The sequence below is a fragment of the Cryptomeria japonica genome, chromosome 7 (genome assembly GCF_030272615.1).
Source record: "Cryptomeria japonica chromosome 7, Sugi_1.0, whole genome shotgun sequence".
Classification (NCBI taxonomy): domain Eukaryota; kingdom Viridiplantae; phylum Streptophyta; class Pinopsida; order Cupressales; family Cupressaceae; genus Cryptomeria; species Cryptomeria japonica.
The window spans coordinates 419,565,859-419,581,169 of record NC_081411.1 but is presented as its reverse complement, the minus strand read 5'-3'; positions in this window follow the sequence as shown (position 1 = coordinate 419,581,169).

Sequence of the window (15,311 nt, the reverse complement as noted above, 5' to 3'; positions counted from 1 at the left end):
TTACTATCCATGGGGCACGTATTCAAGTATATATCTCATTTTCTAAACCATTTGCTATTTTGTCGCATCCAAATCTACTTTCTTATGCATAATGTGTCATTGAAGAAGACCTTAGGCCATCGACCCTCTTCCATTTGCCCAATTCTTTTCAAATACCTTATGAGTCTTGTCAAAGCAATTGTTTTAATAGGCGCAACCCCCACTTCACTCAACATGATAACATAGGAGACTGAACTTTTGAGTTTGAATTTGTTTGAGATCAAGAATTTTTTAATTTGCTCAATTTGTTTCCATTATAAGTTAGAGGTGGTGTTGGCCCATGCTTCGCAACCATAAAGTACAACCGAAAGCGGAAGAGGATATAATAGCAAAATTAGCTTATAAGATAGTTGATCCATTTCAAAAAAAATTTAAATAGATCTAATTGATATAAATATTTATATATTTAATTATATTGTTTTTTATTAAGTAGGGAAAGGGTTATGAACTTAAAAGTCATAACAGTAAAAAGATCAAACAAAAAGAGATAAGAGGGAGGTGTAAAGAAGTTAAGGTAGCGGAACAACTTCTTACACTAATATTTAAAGAAAGGTGATGCAAAAAAAAATATCTTTACAACAATCACTTAAACTTAACAAAAATAAATATAAATAGCATGCATACCACAACACAATGATTTGCATAGGGGAAAACCCTTTTGAGAGAAAAACTCCACACTCCAAAAGTTGTACAAAATATAATTTAGAAACTGACAACAGATTACAATATAGTTGCAGAATAAGTTTCTCACAGGAGTATCACCAATGAGCTCTAGAGGCAACTCAACAGGTATCACTCTCATAATACATCACAAGACATAGTCATAACACAATGCCATCATAATATAGAGTTGTCTTCTAGCGCAAGAAAAATACACATAATATTCACTATTAGACCTATGACCTAATCATAAATGATCAGAATTTACATCGATAAATTATAAACAAAATGTGACTTTCGAGGGCACTACCCCTAAACCCCATGGTGTGTGCAACCCTCAAGCCTCACAAGAGGGTACCCCTCTTGCAACCCTCGTGCTCATTTATCAATAGTAAACTTTTATAATTGCAAGATTGAGAGACCATATTCCTAAAATTCTCCCACTTGTTGAACACCTTACAAGAGTAACGAGAGGGGTACCAACATGATGTTTCAAGCACCATCTAACCTTTTTTGTGCTCACAACCTTAGTTAAAGAATCTACAACATTCATCAAAATCTCTACCTTAACTAGTTCACCCTTCCATTCTCAACCATATCTCTAACAAAATGATATTGAAAATCAATGTGCTTGGTCCTGCAATGAAATGTCAAGTTCCTAGCTAGGTAGATTATGTTAGGATAACTGGTGGACAACTGAGAGGGGGGGGAGTGAATCAGTTGTCAACATATTATAAAACTTTAAGCACACAAAACCTTTCTACCAGAATGCATAAACCAAATACCGGAATAGCGGATGTAACAGTTAAGCATAAACATAAATCACAAAACAATTAACCAACCATCCACAATACATAACACCAAGATTTTTACGTGGAAAACCCGGTAAAGGGAAAAACCATGGTGGGAAGCCTACCCACAGTCAGATAATACTTCTACAACAAGTATGTGATTATAATAAGAGGGGTCTGCAAATGCAGGAAGGCACATTGCCTAGAGCACACTGCTTATCACAAAAGGAGCCTCACTGACTACAAAGAAATCCAGACTACAATCCGGAAAGATGAGTGAACTGCAAGAATAGCATCTCCTATGCCTGAGTACAGTTCTGGTTAAGCTCAATACCGGAGGTCTTAAACCTCTTTCACAAACCCAATTCGATCACCTATGATCGACCAAAACCTCTGCATATGATTACAACTTTATTCGCACACAGATAATCCTATAACCCATGACCACCGATCTTCAAAGAGATCTTACATCATCTTTATACCAACCCGAGACCTATACAATTAGGTCGGCCACCTAAAAGATAATACTATAGATTCGTTACATAATCCCACAAACCAATGATAAACCAAGTCGGCCTAAAGACCGAAACAACATAATCCAAACAATAAATCCAACCGGTGACACATCGGGAGCATCAACCAACACGCTACGCAAACCAGTCCATAACCTAGCAGAATAACACCAGACCCAAAATAGGTCGTCATAAGCCAAATGAAACACCACGAACAACTGGAATATGAACATGATAACCATCAGCATCCTGATAACCTTCTAGAAGCCGCACCAACACCACTTATCAGATTCATCAAAAGATCTTCATCAAAGCGTTGCCTATAAAACCCTTATCGATGACCAAAAGGCTTACTAGAAAAAATGATAGCATCCAGATCATCAAATCTGAACCAACAGAATGTGATACACATTAGGAACACATGAATAACCAATCCAAGCCAATTCCACAATCCAAACCAAACTAGAGACCAATCTCCTAATCGTCATCAAAATCCAACCACTCTACCGGAAGCCAGTAGATAGCAAAACAATTAGTGTTGTCATCAATGACAAAACATCAATGCAACACATAATCAATTCCTCCAAATTGCCAACAATCTCCCCCTTTGGCATTGATAGCAACACTAGATGTGAAAAACATCCAAGTGCCAAGAAAATGCCAAACAAGTCTCCCCCAATGGAATACATCCAACAAACTCTCTAAGATGATATGACAATAAAGTTCTGAATCAAAGACCAAACTCCCCCTGTGAATGATATCTCTGTAAAGCTCTATTTTTCACATATATCTCTCCCCCTTTGACATCAATGCCAGAAATCTGACATAAACATCAAAGAAAAATCATAAAACCTCTAAACCACATAGTTGACTACTCCCCCTGAGTAGTAGCATCAACACATCAATTCGGAGTGAATGATAACATTGATAAATGCATACTGAATTGATGCCAATCAACATCACTCAAGTCTCCACCGGAGGGGCAGAAACTCGCAATCCGTCTCTGAAGTAGTCAAATGATTCCTTAGGCAAAGGTTTAGTGAAGATATATGCAATCCGCTCTATAGTGTTCACATAAACTAGTCTGATTTCATTTGCTTCCACCTTCTCCTTCAGAAAATTATACTTGATAGAAATGTGCTTAGTCTTAGAATGAAATACCAAATTCTTTGATATATCAATAGTAGCAAAGTTATCACAGTGAATAACTACCGGTTCATTGCAATCAACCCTTATATCCTTCAACATTTTCTTTATCCATAAAACTTGTGTACAGTTAGTAGCAGCAACAACATACTCAACTTCAACAGTAGATAAAGAAGTACATGATTGTTTCTTGTTGATCCATGAAACAAGTTTCTTTCCAAGAAAGAAAGCTCCACCGGATGTGGTCTTCCGGTCATCAACATCTCCAACCCAATCAGCATTTGTATATGCACATAGTGTAAAGTCATCATCTTTAGGATACCACAAACCATACTCAGTTGTTCCTTGCAAATACCTAAAAAATTCTTTTCACCGCACACTCATGATTCTATCTAGGATCACTCTGATATCTTGATACAATACAAATTGCATTCATTATATCCAGTCTAGTCTGAGTCAGATATAAAAAACCTCCAATTATAGATTTATACCTTGTAGGATTTATCGAAGCTAATACATTTTTCTTTGTCAATTTGTCACTTGTAACCATAGGGGTACCAATCAGTTTAGAATTTTCCATACCAAATTTCTTCAACAACTCTCTAGCATACTTAGTTTGACAGATGAAAATTCCTTTATCATTCTGAGTAATCTACAAACCTAAGAAAAATTTCATCTCCCCAATCATAGACATCTCAAATTCATTCTTCATATTTTCATCGAATTCCATACATAACTTATCCTCACCTCCAAAAATGATATCATCAACAAATACTTCAATAATCAATATGTCATCATTAGTGATCTTATATTATAAGTTACTATTAGCATTACCTTTAGTGAAACCAAGCTTCAAAAGATATTTGTCCAATCTATCATACCAAGCTCTGGGGGCTTGTTTCAATCCATATAATGCTTTCCTTAACCTACAAACCATGTTTTTGTCATCTGAAAGTGAAAAACCATCAGGTTGCTCAATATAAACTTCCTCTTCAAGATATCCATTCAAAAATGCACATTTAACATCCATCTGATAAACCTTGTATTTCTTATGAGCAGCATAAGCAAGAAATAATCTCACAGTTTCAATCCTAGCTACTGGATCAAAAGTGTCATCATAATCAATTCCTTCCTTCTGAGAAGATCCTTTGTATACCAATCTAGCCTTATTCCTCACAACTTGTCCATCCCCATTCAATTTATTCCTAAAAACCCATTTAGTTCCAATAACATTCTTATTTTTAGGTCGGGGAACTAAAGTCCATGTGTTGTTCTTTTCAATCTGATCTAATTCATCTTCCATAGCTTTCATCCAACATTCATCTTTACAAGCTTCAATAATTGATGTCGGTTCAACTTGAGAAATTAAACATACCTCACCAGTTGCCAACCTTCTTCTTGTCATTACTCCTTTGTTCTTGTCTCCACTGATCTGATCTTCTGAATAATTTAACCTTACATACCGAGGAGTCTTCTGACTTTTTGTTTCCCTGCTTAGATCTTCAGTCACTGTTTAATTTTTTGATACTACCGGAGTAACTAGTTCAACATTTTGTTCTAGTACAGGTGCTACCGATTCAGTTACAATCATCTTTGCTTCCGATTCTCTCTCATAAGTTCTGATTTGACATTTGTATAGCTCATCCACCTTGACATTAGCACTTTCCACAATTCTCTGCAATCTCTTGTTATAACATCTATATGCTTTGCTTTCATTAGAATAACCAAGAAATATCGCTTCATCACATCTAGGATCAACCTTTCCAATGGAATCATCTCTTTTGATATAGCATTTACTACCAAAGATTTTGAAATACTTAATTGAAGGTGTATGACCAAACTGTAACTCATAAGGTGTCTTACTGGTGTCTCCCTTGATATGAACTCTATTGAATGTGTATACCATCATGATCATAGCTTCTATCCAATAGATATGAAGTAGATTAGCTTCCATCATCATAGTTCTAGTTGTATCCAAGATAGTTATGTTCTTTATTTCCACAACACCATTCAGTTGAGGTGTTTGAGGTGAAGATAACTGTCTCCTTATCCCATGCTTCTCAAAATAACTGTTAAATTCATCGGATGTGAATTCACCACCCTAATCTGACCTTAAGCATTTAATCTTCAACCTTGTCTCTGTCTCAACTTTAGCTTTAAAGATCTTAAAATTTTCAAAAGCTTCAGATTTCTCCCTTAGAAAAGTAACCCACATCATTCTAGAATAGTCATCAATGATTAGCATAAAATATCTATCACCCTGAAAACTAATTCTAGTAGTACCTCATAAATCAATATGAATAAGATCAATAACATCATTAGATTTGTCTTGTATACTCTTAAAAGAAGTTCTGACCTATTTTCTCATTTGACATTCCTTACATACCGGATTATAGGGCTTCACAATCTTAAGTATATCTCTAATAACCTTAGTTGAACTGATCTTTATAATGCAATCAAAATTCACATGGCACAACCTCTTATTCCATAGCCAACTCTCATCAATTTGTGCAATCAAACATCTTTTCTCATCAGAGTTCAAATGAAAGATGTTACCTTTAGTTTGTGTACCGGTTGCAATCTCCAAACCAGATCTGTTAATGATTTTACATTTTCCATCCTTGAACTGTAATTGAAATCCCTTATCCACCAACTGTCCTACACTCAAAAGATTATGCCTTAAACCTTCAACATAATAACCATTATCAGTGTTATGCTTACCATCCAATGATATAGTTCCTCTTCCTCTGATCATGCATGCTTTGTCATCTCCAAATCTAACCAGTCCACCATCAAATTCTTGCAAAGATAAAAACTTCCTTTTATCTCCAGTCATATGATGTGAACAACCACTATCTATCACCCATTCATCCTTGTCTTGAATTTTAGCAGCAAGGGCCTTTTCCTCATTTTGAATCATAGGTACTGGAGCATCTTCCTTAATAGCCAAATATACTCATTCCTTTCCACTAGCTGAATCTTGTGTCGGTTCATCATCAAAATCAGTCACACCTTCCTCATCTGCATAGTAACGTGATTTGTCTTTGTTTCTCCTATACTTATGCTTGTTCTGATAATCATGGTTAGGCCTAAAAGATCTTCTAGCTCTCTCTTCAAATCTTGAATTCCTCCCAGGACATCTAGATGCAAAATGACCTATCTTATTACATGCAAAACATTTAAAAGGTGATTTCCCTTCATACTTACTTCCAACAGGACTTTTAAGTACTCTTGTAGCAAATAGGGCTTCAAGTTGCTCAAACTCTTCATCTTCTTTCTTCACTTCATCCAGTTCCTTTGCATATAAAGCTTTCCAATCACTCTTGTCGGTCGATGATGTAGGTGCATGAAAAGCAGATTCGGTCTTTGCAACTCCTTGAGGACCAAATTCTTCAAGCTCAAAAGTAGATAATTTTCCAACCAAAGTATCCCTATTAACAGAAGTGTTAGCCATTGTTCTCAACTCATTAATTGCAGTAGCCTTCACCTTGTAAGTTGGTAGCAAAGCTCTCAAAACTTTAGAAACAATCTCATCTCCGCTCAGAGATCCACCACAACAATGAATTTCCATAACAATTTTATTAACTCTTTCCATGAAAGCAGTAATCCTTTCATCTTCTTCCATCTTTAGGTTCTCATACCTTACCCGGTAACCATTAGCAATTTTAACAGTAGGGTCACCTTCATTCAAAGCCTCCAACTTATCCCATATAGCCTTCGCATTTGATTGGTCAATTAATCCCATTATTTGTTGATCAGAAAGTGCGCTCAAGAGTGCCTCTCTTGCTCTACAATCATTTTCAATGTCCTTATCCAAGCTTGCCAGAGGAGGATTTCTAGATGTCGGATTATGAGGAGTATAGTCTTTCTATGTAATCTCCCAAATCTCTTTCCCAATACATCTCAAATGAGTCTCCATTTGAATCTTCCATACTCTGTAATTTGTTGAATCAAGCTTAGGGGTTTCTCTCTGAAAAATAGATGCAGTTGAATTATTAGTTGTCGTAGTCCATCTTCCTCAAGCGGTTAAGCTTCTGCAAAAGAGGACCAAGCTCTAATACCAATTGTTAGGATAACAAGTGGACAACTGAGAGGGGGGGGGGGGTGAATCAATTGTCAATAGATTATAAAACTTTAAGCACACAAAACCTTCTACCGAAATAGCAGATGTAACAGTTAAGCATAAACATAAATCATAGAACAATTAACCAACCATCCACAACACATAACACCAAGATTTGTACGTGGAAAACCTGGTAAAGGGAAAAACCATGGTGGGAAGCCTACCCACAGTCAGATAATACTTTTGCAGCAAGTATGTGATTATAATAAGAGGGGCTTGCACATGCAAGAAGACACACTGCTCATCACAAAATGAGCCTCACTGGCTACAAAGAAATCCAGACTACAATCTGGAAAGATGAGTGAACTTCAAGAATAGCATCTCATATGCCTGAGTACAATTCTGATTAAGCTCAGTACCAGAGGTCTTAAACCTCTTTCACAAACCCAATTCGATCACCTATGATTGGCCAAAATCTCTGCATATGATTACAACTTTATTCGCACACAAATAATCCTATAACCCATAACCACCGATCTACAAAGAGATCTTACATCATATTTATACCAACCCGAGACCTAAACAATTAGGTCGACCATCTAAAATATAATACAATAGATCCATTGTACATAATCCCACAAACCAATGATAAACCAAGTCGACCTAAGACCAAAACAACATAATCCAACTGGTAACGCATCGGGAGCATCAACCAACACGTTACACAAACCGGTCCATAACCTAGCAGAATAACACTGGACCTAAAATAGGTCGTCATAAGCCAAATGAAACACCACGAACAATTGGAACATGAACATGATAACCATCAACATCCTGATAACCTTCTAGAAGCCGCACCAACACCACTTATCGGATTCATCAAAAGAACTTCATCAAAGCGTTGCAGGGAAAACCCTTATCGATGACCAAAAGGCTTACTAGAGAAAATGATAGCATCCAGATCATCAAATCTGAACCAAATGAATGTGATACGCATCAGAAAAACATGAATAACCAATCCAAGACAATTCGACAAGCCGGACCAAACCAGAGACCAATATCTTGACCATCATCAAAATCCAACCAGTCTACCGGAAGTCGGTAGACAGCAAAACAAATAGTGTTGACATCAATGACAAAACATCCATGCAACACATAATCAATTCTTCCAAATTGCCAACAAATTACACTCTGACTTTGACAATAAATTATTTTTACGCTTTGTTTTATTCCAATATTTGAACAAAGTCTCTTAAGTTTAATGGTTTCTTTACAAGCATGACTAACTACCATATACTCAATTTCAGTAAAGACAAAGCAACCACGACCTAATGCTTACTCATCCAACTAATTGCACCACCAAATATAGTAAACACATAAGCACTAGTGGATCTCCTACTATCAACATCACCTAACTAGTCTAAATCCACACAACCATAAATATCAAGGAAAACTTTGTCTCCAATCAAATTACCATGATAACACAAAATATACTCTAAGGTAACCTTCAAATATCTAAAGACTCTTTTACTTGCACCCTAATGAACTCTATCAAAATTAAACATATATCTAGAAAGAACACCCATTGCTTGGGAAATGTTTGATCTAATGTAGGCCATAACATATGTCAAACTTCCAACTGCACTATGCTCATGTCTTTCATCTTTGATTCGAATGTAAGATAATTTGAAGCAAATAAATTTGTTCCAACTATGGGGGTTGACCCCATAGTGCAACTGTAGTTGCAAATACGTGTTGATACGGTTGCCTCATTTTGAATCCTTGGACCAGTATCTTGGTGATGACGACTGATAAAATTTGGATGGTGAGGAAGGGTGTTCAATGCGGTGGAGGAATTTGCAAGTCGTGTGAATGTGAGTAGGGAGGACTGGATGGACCAAAGGAAACAGATGTTGGAGGATGTTGTTCAAAGAAAAAAACATAAACACCATGTTAAAATGCATGCAAGAAGAGGTGGAGACCTTAGAACCTAAGCTAGAGGATTGATGTCACAGGTTGCACAGAAGGAAGATACACTGCAAGGAAGGGATCCACATTAGTTGAGAAGGTAAGGGGAAGGATGGATAAAACGGAAGAAGGAGGCGAATATGTGGAATGAAAGACGAAGAGAAGGAAAGAGAGTTTGGTGAATGGTGGAGGATGGAGGAGTGGAGGACAGAGAGTGGAGGAAGATAGAGGAGTGGAGGATGGAGGATGGAGAGTGGAGGATAGAGAGGAGGACATAGAGGACTAAAGGACAAAGAGGTAACAAGGAGAAAGAAGAGAAGTATAAAAAAATATGATAAAGAGGTGTTAATGCGTTGAAAGATATGATGTACTCAAGTATGGGACCCCCCATTGTGGTCCCACAGGTTCATATCTCTAGTCAAAAGCATTCACTAATAAAAAAAAATACTCTGTTCCAACTATAAAGGGAGTACATAATGGTCTGAAATCTTACATGTTAAACCTCTATAAAATTGAATTCGCATACTTACTCTGACCTAGCCATTGTTTTTTGTCCACTCTATCTCTTCTAATTTCTATCTTAAGAATGTGTTTAGCTGCACCAAGAACTTTCATTTCAAACTTTGTTGAAAGCTAAGACTTTAGTTTTGAAATCATACATTTTCCTTTACCAATGAATAATATATCCTCAACATATAATACACTGTACAAGAAAATATCACCATCAAATTTATAAAAAATATAGTGATCTGATTTAGAATGCTCAAATCTCATACTCAATACATATGTATCAAAATTATAGTACCACATCCTTGGACTTTATTTAAGGTCATACAAAGATATCTTCAATTTACAAACCAAATTACTTTTACCTTTCACCACATAGTGCTTTGGCTGTGTCATGTAAATATCCTCCTCTCCAAATCATCATGAAAGAAAGTTGTTTTCATATCCATTTTCTCAACCTCTAAATCATAAGTAGCAATAATAGAAAGCAAAAATTTAAAGAATGTTATTTTTACAACAACAAAAAATATCTCACCATAATCAACACCCTCAATCTAAGAGTAGCCTTTCACAACCAACCTTTCTTTAGACTTCTCAAAACCTCCATCTAAATGATTTTTTATTGAACACCCATTTGCAATCAACAAGTTTTCATTTTTAAGGCAATGGTACAAGATTCCATGTATCATTCTATTTTAAAGTTGTCATTTCTTTTTTCAAGATTCTACATCATTCGTACCTAATTCATCTTTTTACAAATCTAATTTTATCTATGTTAGTATTGAAAGGCAAAAACACATCTTCAATCATCAAATAAATACCTTTCAAGTGGTTGTCTATGTCTTGTAGACTTCCAAACAAGTTAAGTTGGAGGTTATTCCTCTTCTTCTAAAGATTCAGAGATAGGCGAGCTCTCCTCAACTCCTTGTCTATCTAGGGGTCTTGATTCAACTTATTCAAGCGAAGAAGGAAATTGAATCACATCTTCTTGTTTAGCTTGTTTTGGTCGCAACATAACAAAAGGAGGTTTAGTTTATCTAAAAATAACACTAATAAAATATAATATATTTTGTTCAATAAGATCCAAAAGCTTGTATCCTTTCACTTGATAATTGTATTTGATGAAGGTACATTCCATATCCTTGTTCTCCAAATTTATTTGTTTCTCCTTTGGCACATGTGTATATGCCTCACAACCAAAACTCTAAGATGTCTCAATGAAGGCTTATAACTTGGCCATGCCTCCATATGCATTTTATCAACACAAGTTGATGTAGGAGACTTATTGACTAGTTGGTGAGCAATGACAATAGCTTTATCCCAAAACAAAAAATTTAGGCCAACACCACTTAGCATACTCATAGCCTTCTTCATTAATGTCATCTTCATTATTTTTGCAACTCTACTCTATTGTTGAGAATACAAAGTTGTGTTTTGTCTATGAATGCCATAATCTTTATAGAATCTATCAAAATCATTAGAGAACAATTCACTGTCATTATTAGTCTCAAACTTTTTTTCAATCTCCTAATCAAACATTACTTTAAATTCTTTAAATCAACTAAAAACTTTAGATTTATTCTTAAAAAAATATATCCATGTTCTACTATTATCATTAATAAATGAAACATAACATGTGAATTTCCAATAGAAGGGACATCTGCAGGACCAAACACATCAAAATGGATAAGATCCAACACACCACAAGATTTATGAGAACTTGAGTAAAATTGAGCACAATTTTTTTTTTCATAAATGCAATTCTCACAGATATCAAAATCTAGATTACAATTAGTCAAACATTCAATAAGGTTTTTATTTTCCAAGGTCCTTATAACCTTTTCTCCAATGTAGCCATGTCTCTGGTGCCATCACATAGTCTTCTCTACTAGTATTTTTTATTTAAAAGAAAGAGCACCTTAGGATAGCTAAAATTCATGACCATCTGCTAAAGGTGAAACCTTCACCTCTTCCAATAAGCAGTCATGGATTTTACAATGTGCGCATCTATCTTATATAATGTGACAAATCTAACACTTCTAGCAATCGCCATAGCACCTCTAACCATCTTACATCTTGAATTAAAAAAAAAACTACATGCATATCCACATATATTAGTTTACTCATAGACAAATATATTTGTGCTAGTCCATGGATATGCAACACACCATTAATTATTTCTTATTCTACCATCAAGAAACCTAATTCTAACTTTACCATGATCGATAATATTTTAATGAGAATCATCACCTAGGTACACCTTAACTCCATCAAATTCTTCATATTTAGAAAACCAATCTCTATTACAGGCCCTATGAAAAGATGCATTTAAGTTTTATTAACCATGCATCATTACCTGTACGAGTGGTCAAAGTAGAAATGCATGCATCATCATCTTCCTTCTCGAACTCAAAATCAAAATAAAAATTATTCTTTTCTTTCTCTTTTCTGTTTTGCACTCCTTACAAAAGTATCCAAGCTTACTGCAATTTGAGCAAATAACTTTGGACCTTCCAGAAGATTTGGATCTCCCCTTAAACTTGGATTTATGATGGTTATCATTCTTCTTACATTTTTCCTTAGGTATTTCACAAATATTTAGGGTCTCCTTGGTACTGATAAATACCTTCATCCTCATCTCTTTAGAAAGAAAAGAACCCACCACATGTTTAGTCATTAAAATAATAGTACTACCTATTAGACAGTTCAGATAATCGGAAGACAACTAAGAGGGGGGGGGGGGTGAATCAGTTGTCTCAGATTACAGGAACATTCAACAATTAAAACTTTAATCGAAACCCAAAACAGTAATACCAGAATAGAAGTTAATCAATTAAGCATAAATAATAATCATAGAATAAAATTCATCCACATAACACCGAGATTTGTACGTGGAAAACCCGGTAAAGGGAAAAACCACGGTGGGAAGCCTACCCACAGTCAGATAATACTTTTGCAGTAAGTATGTGATTACAATGAAGGGGCCTACACTTGCAGGAAGGCCAACAACCTAGAGCACATTGCTCATCACAAAAGGAGCCTCACTGACTACATAGAAAACCAAACTACAATCCGAAGAAGTGTTGAACTGCAAAATATAGCATCTCCTATGCCAGAGTACGGTTCCGGTTAAGCTCAATACCGGAGGACTAAATCCTCTTTCATAAACCTAATTCAATCTCCAATGATCGACCAACTCCTATGCCTGAATGATATTATATTATTCACGCATTACATTCCTTGACCATGACCTCTTACATTCCTTGACCATTACCTCTTACATTCCTTGACCATGACCTCTTACATTAACCATGGTGATCTACAATGAGATCTTACATCTATTTATACAAACCCTCGACCATAAATAATCATGTCGGCCACCAGACAATAAACTGATTACATAAATACAAACCATGTCGGCCTTAGACCAAACAAATAATATCAACACATAAGACATCCCTAAAATACATCAATAGGTCTTATCCACACGTTACATTAAATTCGGTCCATAACCTAGATCAATCAGGACCAAGTATATATCCACATGCTTCAGCAGTGATCTCCATCCACCAAGTCTCGAACATGATCACCAACAACATCCTGAAACTCCATCAGAAGCTACACCAACACCACTTATGCAATTCATCAAAGATCTCCATCAAAAGCTCTGTCGGTGAAACCCTCACCGGAACTAGAAACCAATCTTCTAAGCAAGCAGGATAACATCCAATCTCTTGACCAAAACCAACTAACCAAATATGAGTATAAGTATCATAAACAGGCCAATTCCATCACCAAACTATATCGAAGCCTGCTGGATCATACCAGATCCAAGTTAACTAGAAACCACTTATTCTACCAGGACCAGAAGGGTGTCGGTAAAGCATCCAAACAGCTAGTTTTGACATCAATGACAAAACATCAATCTAACACATAATCAATTCCACCAAATGGCCAACAATCTCGCCCTTTGACATTGATGGTAACACTAGATTTGAAAAAATATCTAAGTACCAAGAAATGCCAAACAAGTCCCCCCCTGTGGAAGACAGCCAACAAACCCACATATAGCTCTGAATAACTCTCCCTTTTACTTTTTATATTTCTCCCCCTTTGACATTTTCTTTTCTTTCTTTAACTTTTTCACATCAATATCTCTCCCCCTTTGACATCAATGCCAAAAATCTGATAGAAATATCAAAGTAAAAACATAAGCCTTTGAATTCCAAAGCTGACTACTCGCCCTGAGCAGTAGCATCCCACATCAGTGCCAGAATGAATAGTATCTTAGATAGTGCATGTCGGACTGATGCCAAACCGCATCAATCAAGTCTCTACCGGAGGGGCAGAAACTCCCAATCTGTCTCTCAGGTACTCAAATGATTCCTTTGATAAAAGTTTAGTGAAAATATCTGCAATCTTCTCTTTAGTGTTCACATAAACCAGTCTAACTTCATTTGCTTCCACCTTCTCCTTCAAAAAGTTATACTTGATAGATATGTGCTTTGTCTTTGAATGAAATACTGGATTCTTTGATATATCAATAGCAGCAGAGTTATCACAGTGAATAACTAACAGTGCATTACAATCCACCTTTATATCCTTCAAGATTTGCTTCATCCATAAAACTTGTGTATAGTTAGTAGCAGCAACAACATACTCAGCTTCAGTAGTAGATAGAGAAGTACATGATTGTTTCTTGTTGATCCATGAAACCAACTTCTTTCAAAGAAAGAAAGCTCCACCAGAAGTACTTTTTTGGTCATCAACATCTCCAGCCCAATCAACATCTGTATATGTACATAAAGTAAAGTTATCATCCTTAGGGTACCACAAGCCATATTCTGATGTACTTTGCAAGTATCTAAAAATCCTTTTCACTACCATCTCATGATTTTCTCTAGGATCACTCTGAAATCTTGAAACAATACAAACAAAATTCATAATGTCAAGCCTAGTCTGAGTTAAATAGAGCAGACCTCCAATCATAGATTTGTATCTTGTAGGATTTACCGGTGTAGAAACATCTTTTCTTGTCAATTTCTCACTTGTAACCATAGGAGTACTTACTGGTTTAGAATCTCCCATACCAAATTTCTTCAACAATTCCTTGGCATATTTAATTTGACAAATGAAAATGCCTTTGTCAGTCTGAATAATCTGCAAACCTAAGAAAAATTTCATCTCACCAATCATAGACATCTCAAATTCTTTCTCCATATTCTTAGAAAATTCTATGCATAATTTATCTTCACCTCCAAAGATAATGTCATCAACAAATACTTCAACAATCAGTACATCATCATCAGTTATTTTATAATACAAATTACTATTAGCACTGCCTTTAGTAAAACCAAGCTTCAAAAGATATTTATCCAACCTTCTTACCAAGCTCTAGGTTCTTGTTTTAGTCCATATAAAGCTTTCCTTAACCTGCAAACCATATTTGTATCATATGATAGTAAAAAGCCATCAGGTTGCTCAATATAAACTTCCTTATCAAGATCCCCATTCAAAAATGCACATTTAACATCCATCTGATAAACCTTGTAGTTTTTATAAGTAGCATAGGCAAGAAATAATCTTACAGCTTCAATCCTAGCTACAGGTGCAAAAGTCTCTCCA